The following is a 9,940-nucleotide window of genomic DNA, read 5'->3' as shown; positions in this document are numbered from 1 at the left end:
GCCTCAACCGTCAGCCCTAAATCTCTCAGAGCTCCAGACCTTCACCAGAGCGCCGCCTCCGCAGAGCGGCGGGGATGAAACAAGGACCGACGAGAGGCGCCGGGCGCCGCTGGGCGTCGCCGGACGTCACGCTGACCAAACACGCTCACAGCTTTCCTAAAGCTGGGTTCCCGGAAGACTCTGCGTCCTCCCGGTCACTGTTATTCGTGTTTCGAATAACAGTGACATCACATTTTATTTATTTTTTCACTTTGTGGAATCTCCGCAGAAAAATGCAGGGCGCGACGTTGCCCCGGCAGGCTTGCGGTGGGAGGCGACGCAACTTCCTGTTTCGAGTCTCTTACGTTCGCACAGATGGAAGCAAAGTCGGCTCTAAAGCCCTGAAAAAGAGGATTAAATGCCGGGTTTGAGAACGAGAAGCGGCGGCAGAGTGGATCGGCAGGACGTGCTACCGACAGTTAACAGTGATGGCAACCAGCATTTAATGAGGCCTGGGTGGGAAAATCCATGTTTTAAACATTGAGGAGGAAGTCGTACGCTGCTTAAGATGTACAAGTCTAATTACACAGCCTAACCCTGCCTAGGAAATACATTTTTAACTCAAAGAAAATGCGGCCGACTGTTTACCGTTGTCCAGACGACGCTGAATGAACAGTCGCTCACTTTTTCGATCGCAGCGATTCGAGCACCACGAGCACCACAGCATCAGGGCACAAGAGCCGCGTGCCTTCGCTCCGGCCGTGCCGCGCCGCGTCGCCGAGCCCCGACCGCTCCAGCAGCTGCAGCCGCTCACGCCGCCGTGTACGGTAACTCGCAGCGGGGGCGGGAGGGCTCCGCCGCCCGCCCGCCTCCGTCTGGGGCCCCGACATTCCTCCTCTCGGGAGAATTCCCTGGAGCTCCGCGGAGCGGGGGGAGGGGGGCCAAGGAAACACCGCAGCGATCAGACAAACTGGAACAGACGCATCTTCCCGAGCGCCGGCGCTTCCAAGAGCCAAAGCCAAAGCCCTTCAACGTTCACTTACGACGAGGAACCGGACTTTGCCGAGCTGGTTCCAGGGCCACGCGCCGCTTCTCAGGGCCTCGGCGTCACACAGGGATTCAGTTATTCGAGTTCCGCAATCACCCGGCATAATCACGTCACGTTGTCACGACGGACTCGCTCAAACCGGGGGCGGACGCTGCTGCCGCGCACCAAAAAGACGGGGACCTGTTTATCCAGGATGCCGGCAGGTTCCAGAAAATTGTGTGTCCGCTTTCTTAAAAGACGTGCAGCCTTTTTCCAGCCGCTGACCGGCTGCCCACGAGGAGACATTTCATTGACATGATGTCTGCTGTTCTCACCGTGTTCACTATAGAGAGAAAAATCCAGACATTTTCTCAGGATTGATTCGGTGCTTTTCTAACTTTGAAAACGCAACATTAAAAGTCAAGCGCGTTCAACCCTCGCCTGACTCGGAAGGCGTCGTCTGCAAAGCCTGAAAAGACCCTTTTCTGGCCGATGGCAGCGCAACAGCCGTGATCTCGGGAGGTGGTGGAGTTTTTTTTTGTTTTTTTTTCCCTTCTTCATCAAAGAGGAAGAGGAGGAGGAGGAGGAGGGTGAAGGGTTCATGGAGTTCTTCAGCTCAACGGCTGGAAAATAAACCCCAAAAAACGAGCCACAGAAACCTTTGCTTGGACCCGGAGCACTCCGCTCGGATGAAAACACGGTGCTTAAATGACAGGTTGCACTCGGGCTCAACACTGGTTTTTTGTGTCTGGGGCTCTGAAGTGGTCAGTCACGGGAGAAAAGGTCAGAAGGTCGCAGGACTTCTGCCACTTCAAAACAACCAGCCTGTAAATCTGATCAGATGTTCAGACGTTCCTACTGAGACCAGAGGGAGAGAGGAAAACACTCTCTTTGGTACATTTCACAGGGGCGGTACTGGACAGAGAGGGACCGCTCTTGACCTTGTTGTCTGAATCTGGGTGAGAGAGACAAAAAGCTGATTTCCCAAAAGCTGGAGCCACCCTTTAAGACGCTGAGCCGCCCTCCCCTTAAACCCGAAACAAATCTGTGCTCCGCTTCTATCCCTGGTACCGTGCGGACAAACTGGGACCGCAGCACTTTGAGAGGCCTGTTCCCAATCTCATCCATAAAATGTGTATTCTATATGCTCCACTATAAATGACCCACAATGCACCTGAAAATATGGTGATCAAAACCATTTTCACTACAAGAGCTTTTGAAATATATTGATATATTATTATTTTTATTATTATTATTATTATTATTATTATTATTATTAATAGTAGTAATAGTAGTGGTAGTAGTAGTAGTAGTAGTAATAGTAGTAGAAGTGGTATTATTATTATTATTATTATTATTATATTTAGGTATTTAATTTAAATATATCATACATCTATAATAAAAAGAGACAACTTTACTTTGAAAATGATAAATACTTCAGCACAGGATAAATGCTTTGAATAAAAAAAACAAAACACACGGCAAGCAGCACTACACTACAGTGTGGGGATTCTAAGACATTTATTTCTCCTTTATTTCTAAAGAGCAGAAAAACCTTAAAACGCACCAAACACACTGTACTCACGCATCCAGACTGAGAGACAGCGGCCCCCCAGCTCCACTGGCGAGCAGGGGGATTATGGGAGGAGAGATTTACCCCAGAGAATATTAATACAGACGCACAAAAATGGAGATTTGTCGGCGCTGGAGACCTATTTTCTAGTCGGCTCGTGGCCTCTCAAACGTAAATCTTCAAATTCCCTTCAGGTTTCTGCTTATCCAAACTGGAGAAAGACTTTCTTTTTTTTTTTGTTTTAACAAACTCAACTCATACTCATTTTGGTTCGTCGCTGTGATCTGTGATAAGTTTTCTGCGTAGTAAAGACGCCGTGGATCCAGCTTCCACCACATACAATAATCAAATATTGGCTAATCCAGAATCCTGATGCAATCCATTGCTTTTAGTGAACAGCATAATCTGTTAATTAATAAGCTGTAATAAGCTGTTAAACACTGTTCATTTGGGCTCATTAGAACACAATGATTAACATGCTGTCTAATCCCTTCCGTCCATGAGAGACTTCCAACACGCTGCTCGGAGTGAAAAAACACAGGAAATGAAGCTTCCTTTCACAGCAGCGACGCGTGACGCCGCAGTCAGCATCTGGTTCTGGTACCAGAGGGATTCTCTGATGCCAGCGTCTGTTTAACCAGCCTGAATCAACCTTCAGACCCCATGCAGCCAGATGCACAACCACAGCTCCCTCATCATTACCTCATACTACCTCATCATTACCTCATACTACCTCATACTACCTCATCATCACATCATACTACCTCATACTACCTCATCATCACCTCATACTACATCATCATCACCTCATACTACCTCGCCATCACCTCATACTACCTCGCCATCACCTCATACTACCTCATCATTACCTCATACTACCTCGTCATCACCTCATACTACCTCGTCATCACCTCATACTACCTCATCATTACCTCATACTACCTCATCATTACCTCATACTACCTCATCATTGGTCCGATGCTTTTCAACTCTGCACTCGTAGATTTTCAACTCCCCAACGACTGTCCCTCAATCTCACTTCACCAGCTTTCACACAACAAAACAGCCAAAAGAAAGAGTCAAGTTGTCTCTAACACTGACTTGCTGCGTTGGGGCAACGAGGCCGTGTGGCTCGGCAGCGTTTTCTTTACAATGTCAGGCTGTGACACTGTCATCGGGGGGGGGGGGGGGGGGGACGTTTCTCCATGTCCGTCCCTTCACGTCCACGTCCCAGGATCGATTCTGACGCCGCCGCCCCGCCCCCGACGGCCTGGGAGCTCCCGTCACATGGCATCGCAGCCCCCGGGCCCCCGTTGACGGAGTTGCTTTGCTGTATAAAACACAAAGGACGGCTCGTGTTTTCAGGCGTGCAGCTAATTATAGTAACGTGTTCCACTTTCTGGGAGCCCCCCCCGCTATGACCCCCGCTGCGGCATGCGACGTGCGCTGCCGCGCTCCGCCATGGCCCATCCAAGAACAACAGAGGAAATTAAAAGCAGTTAAGGGAGAAATAATTCCTGCGTCCGATCTGCGAGGAGACAGCCTCGTCGGATTGTTCAGGTTCCGTCTGGGAACTGGGTCACGGCGAGGCCGGCTCCCGTCTCGCCCACATCACGGCTCTTCCCTCCTCCGAGGCAGCGGGTTTCGACGGAGCGCCGCCAGGCCTCCGGCGCTGACATCCAAGATCGATATTGTACTCGACGCGCTCAAACTTTGGATCTTCTTTGGCGTCGTAACACATTGAGCCCGTTTCGACGCAACAAACAACTTTTTGCGGAAATAATCCAGCAGCTGCGGCTGACTCTGGGGAGCTGCCGTCCCCCCCTCTTTCGGGCAAGCACCGCCTTCCCAAAAATGCCTTGGGGCCCAAGTGCGGTCCATCACTCCATTTGTATTATTCTTTACGGGGGCTAACAACATACTTAGTGTCCCTATGTTGATTTAATACTTTTTCATACTTTTTAATTTCCCAACGATCAGCTGGCTTCATGTTCTGCTTTTTGGACCAACCTCAGCGTGTCAGAGACGGAGAAGCTCCACGGGGAAGATGTTCCGATTCTATAAGCTGGTTTACAAACTAAGACTGCCATAGATTACTGCCTTTCTATATGTTATACACACCAACTTGCACCAAATTTGGGGAAAACAATCTCGCAAATCATTTCAATTCAAGATGTAGAGACAAGATTCAATCATCTAGAATTTGTGACCTGGAATGACTGCGTCGGCCGGTTCACTGGCTGATAAGACGGAAGTAAAAGTCCCTAAAATGTTCCATGTGAGAAGGACAACACTGCCGGGTCTCTGAATCAACACATTAAATACCACTGAAAACTCAAATAAACAGCCCTCCCTCGTTGCAGAACACGCAGACCGCCTCCAACCGAAAGGAGCGCCTCGTGTTCTCAAAGTGCATTTGAAGCATTTTTGGCTTGGAAGCCAAACTACGAAGGGTTTGGTCCAATTTCCAACGTATGAACGAGCGGCTTCAGTCTGACTCCCTAACCCAGTGGGACCCAAACCAAATGCAGCATAAAGCGGAGTGAACCCCGGCTCCGGCCGGAGCAGGACGAGGGGATGAGGAGCGACGGGAAAATGCTCCAAGACAAAGCCAAAACCGTAAAGTATCACACTGACCCATGCGACCTTTCACCCCTACACCTCCTTCCTCTCCATGTGCTGACCTGGGACAAACCCTGCACCTCCTTTACAGCCACGCCCCTCGCAGCGTGCTGGGTGAGCACTCGTTTTTGAGTCTGACTCCGCACTTTGACGCTCGTTGCATGAACGCGTACTTCACACCACACGTTCGTACTGTCATCCAGTGTCCTTTCCTATATTAGCGAAAGACGTTCTGCATCGCCATGGCAACACTCCACTTCCTTTCCCGGAAGAACCTTCCACCAGATTCAGTGAGTCTTTACACCGTATGTATCTGCTTTGAGGGTCGTTTGACGCTGAATACTTGGAGCTGGTTCAGGCCCCATCATGGCGGCGGTTCTCACACGACGCTCAAAATGGAGGGCTGGCGCTACAGGGTTCTGATCGGAGCAGACGGGACGTACGAGACGGACGGCAAGGCGCTGAGAGGTCAGGACACGGAGACGTCTTCCGACCGGTTCTGGGCTCCACAACCGGTCGGCTCCGCTCAGAACGGAGAGATGTCCTTTGAGGCTTTTACTATTCAACTCTTCTGCATTTATGGATTAATACTAAGCCTGATCTCTGCCCTAACGCACGCACACGCACACACACACACACACTTAAGCAGCTCTGGGATAAAACAACACAGGATCTGTTCATTTTCCAGGATGGAAAAATCAAACCTCGACATGTGAGCGGGGAGTCCGGAAAATCATTTCTGTGTTTTACGACCTAAACTTAAAACCGAAGCGGTATCTCTCTCTCTCTCGCTCTCTCTCTCTCTCTCTTAAAGAAACTCAAAACTAAAAAGTGAAAGAAAAGCTCTTGGGTACAAAAAAAACACACACACAGTGTGTGGATGTATTCCTTTAATTCCAACAAAAAAATCAACTCAAAAATTATGAAAACAGTCCGAAATGATCAGTCAGGGCTTTGAGTGACCCCATGACACCTTAAAACACTACCTAAAATACCTAAATACACATAACACCTTAAAACACATAAAACACCTAAAAACACCTTAAAAGACCTAAAATCACCTTAAAACACCTTAAAACACCCACTAAATGCAGATGCAGTGAAGTGGAGACTCCTCATCCTCCAGAGCTCAGGAGTACACGGGATGATTTAGGAATTCAGTGATTCAACAGGAAGCCAGTTATGGGCCAGATCTTTGCCTTTAGACCGACCAATGTTATTCATCTCATGGCTCCTAAATTCAAGTCTCGTCAGGGTTGGAGGCACGAAGGGACTAAGTCGTTGAGAACAGCCCGGCGCAGTAAGACAGGTGGGTTCATTCATTTCATCGTACGTTCCACGTCACTGCTGGAGGTGTCCCTGACAACATCTCCAGGAAAGGGCCGTCACAGCACATTTGGTTCCTCATGTGCGGCCTCCACGACGGTTTGATGCCATCACCACGTCTGTCTGAGTGACCGACCGGAGAACTGGCCTGTCTCTCTCAGTCTCTCTCTCTCTCTCTCTCTGTCTGTCTCTCTCTGTCTCTCTTTCTCCACTCTCCATCCCCTCTCCCTCAGCTGTCTGCAGCTGTCTCCAGGCTGCAGACTCAGAGGGTCCTTGGAGCTTTAAAGCTTCAAATCTACAACAGATGCTTCTCCACCTCGGAGCGCATTCCTCCGCGTGTCGTCATGTGACCCGACGTATCTGCACCGTCCGGGCGGGAGGTTGTTAAAAGCCGGAGAATTTGGAAAATGATATGTTTCGCGATTATCACAGAGATTTCTACACAATTTAAATACAGCATCAAAATCACATAAAAAGCCCAATGAGGGCTTTTTTTTTTTTTTTGTTTGTCTGTTTTAAGTAAAAACACCCACCACTATTTGGAACCTCACACTGAGATACATTTCAGTTTGGCTATTTCCTGATCATCATTCATTTCGACTGGGAACCTGTGTATCGCAGGACGACGTCTTACCGTCGAGATGGAGCGACTCCCACCGAGGAGCCATAAATAATAACAACGATCAACAACAACAAATCACCGCCCCTGTGTCGGCGTTCAGGCGCTCGTTACCTCACGTCGGGATTTGAGATTGGATGTGGAAGCACCGGACTGACCTGAAGGCTCACATGCACTAAAAAGCAGTGTACAGAAGGTACTTAATTAAATACTCCAAATTTACTTCCTAAATTCTTTGCTTGTTTTCTGAAAACGGTGCCATCAGCTGCTTTCACACATGCACCTCAACCCTGAAATGATCCAGACATTACCCGGAGGAGCTGTGCGCGTGAACCCAAGAGTCTGAATCATTTGACCCGGACTTCACCCCAGTACAAAATCTGTGACAGAGTCGGTGGGCGTGGCGCGTGTCGGTGACGTCTCTATCACGCCCCAGTTATTTACCACAGTGCACGGAGGGTAGCTGCTGCGTTCTCCTTTCTGCTTTCTTTATTATTACTTTCCACTGTTTTGTTTGTATTATGTCCAAATATACGGAGTATCAACGCAAAAAAAAAGACAAGTCGTAGCCTCGTCCGCCATCTTGGGCGTGGCTAAAACGCTGCAGCGTCATTGTGTCGCGTCCTGCCTCCTGCGCGCTCTACCCAGGCTCCGCCCCTCGTCTACAGGGCTGAACGATTCATCAAATTCATACCAACATCAGAACAGAAGGCAATTTTCAAATCGCAAACCCTGCCGTTTCAAAAAAAGTGGGGTTTTTTTATGTTACACAATCCAACCAATAGAACCGTCCAGGACGGGCTCTTCCTATAGGCCACGTAGACGGCCCCCTGACACACTGCATATTTTTCAAATGAGAATTTTCAGATTCAGACATTACAAGGCTTGAAGTTCAATTAATTAGTCAATATCCTTCTGTGATAAATTATTATTATTATTTTTTACAATTAATAGTTAAATCAAGATATACGACTCATATCAATTCATCTCATTTCATCAAAACATGTGGGCTTGGTTGACAGGAAACAGCTGTTTACATGTTGCCTGTATCCAATGCTTTGTTGGTCATACTATAGATTGATTTATTGCTTGTGTTTATTGAATTACACAGAAGATAAGGAACTTTACAAAAAGTCATTTAGGCATTTAGATTCTTTTCTCAAATCTTTCAGAGTATTTCCAGGTTGTGTGAACGCGTCTGACACAGACCGTCTCCGGCTGTGAGCTACGTGTGTGTGAAAGGGAAACTCAGGACAATGTCCGGACCTGATTATCCGCACATCGTCTGGAGTTCATGCGTGCAAGCAGCTTTGGTTTGGATCTGAGATTTTACAGCTTGACTTCAACCAGAGCAGCAGAACCACAGCGGGGGCGGTGTGAGTGGGCGGGGCTGCAGATGTGGGTTCGAACCCCTGCAGGTCCTGTGTCTGGATGACTGCTTTCTTGTTTCTTTCAAAGGAAACAAGTTCAGAAATGACAGTTGGAGGCGTTTCTCATTCTGAATGATGCAGAAATTTCGGGGCAATTTAAAGATTAAGTACAATATCTTTTGTAAATATGCGATGATGAGCCAATATTAATATATGACGGATGTGTGCTGGGTTCACACAAACTTCATCGATTTTTCCATGTATCAATTATATTATATTTATTCCATCTATTCCAGTTCCCTATCCTGTTCCATTTGATTATATTCTGTTCTATTATATTCTACTGTATTCTATCCTCTTATTATATCCTCTCTTATTTTTGGTTCTATTACATTATGTACAATTCCGCTGTATTCTATTCTGTGTCCTGTCGCATTCTCTTCTACATAACTCTATTATATATATTGTGCTGTATATTCCACATAAAGTCGAGTACATATAATATATATATTCTGCTGTATATTCCACATAAAGTCGAGTACATATAATATATATATTCTGCTGTATATTCCATATAAAGTCGAGTACATATAATATATATATATTCTGCTGTATATTCCATATGCAGTTCAGTAAAGTTTGCTCTCCAGCTTCATACTTTGCAAACATAACTGCATTGAATCTGGTTTTACTGAAATGATGTTTGAATGTCTCCTACGAAGAACAATCTGAGGTTTGTGTTATTATACATAATTATTATACATTTATTATACATTACATTATTACACACACACACACACTGTATATATATATAATACATTATATTTATATATATTATATTTGATCATATTCCCTCTTCTGTCCCCAGACTTATTCCACTGTATCATAAACCCTCCTGCCACAGTGAGACCTGGTCCCTTTGTTGTGGTACACGGTACCGACACGGTACAGAGACAGTGCGGACACGGTACCGACGATGACACGGTTCTGACACCGTACAGACACGGTACCGACACGTTACTGACACGGTGCCGACACTGACACGGTTCTAACAGCGTACCGACACGGTACCGGTACCGACACGGTACCGACGGACCGACCCCCTCACTAAACAGGTTTTATTTGGTGTTGTTTACCTTGGTGGGTCCTGCTCACATCCGTCTGGACCTCTCTCCACAGCGGGCAGATCAGTTATTCCGGTCCGGAGCGGTTCTTCATCCTCTCAGCACCATCAGCACCGTCAGCACCGTCACCACCACCGTCGTCCTGCTCCTCCTGCTCCTCCTCGTCGTCCCCACCCAGCGGTGGACCGTCTGAAACCAAGTGGAATCACATGAGAAGCGGCGGAGCAGCTCGTGTTCCTCCGGTTCGTCCCGACGCCTCCATCCTGCCCCGTCCTGCCCGGTCCCGCTGGCCCTGCCCGG

General features: G+C 47.7%; 1 protein-coding gene across 1 annotated transcript in view; it reads right to left on the bottom strand.

Moving 5' to 3' along the window:
* Positions 1-9,940, bottom strand: part of LOC307244635 (tyrosine-protein kinase yes-like) — a 21,918-nt gene extending 11,978 nt beyond the window's left edge. The window contains exon 1 of the mRNA XM_080019889.1: positions 9,653-9,940. The gene's annotated coding sequence lies outside the window, so the exon portion shown is untranslated. The remainder of the gene's footprint in view (positions 1-9,652) is intronic.

This window comes from Zeus faber, assembly GCF_960531495.2.
Source record: "Zeus faber genome assembly, chromosome: 19".
NCBI lineage: Eukaryota > Metazoa > Chordata > Actinopteri > Zeiformes > Zeidae > Zeus > Zeus faber.
Note: the sequence above shows the minus strand (reverse complement) of the source record. Positions and strands in the feature narration are given on the sequence as shown.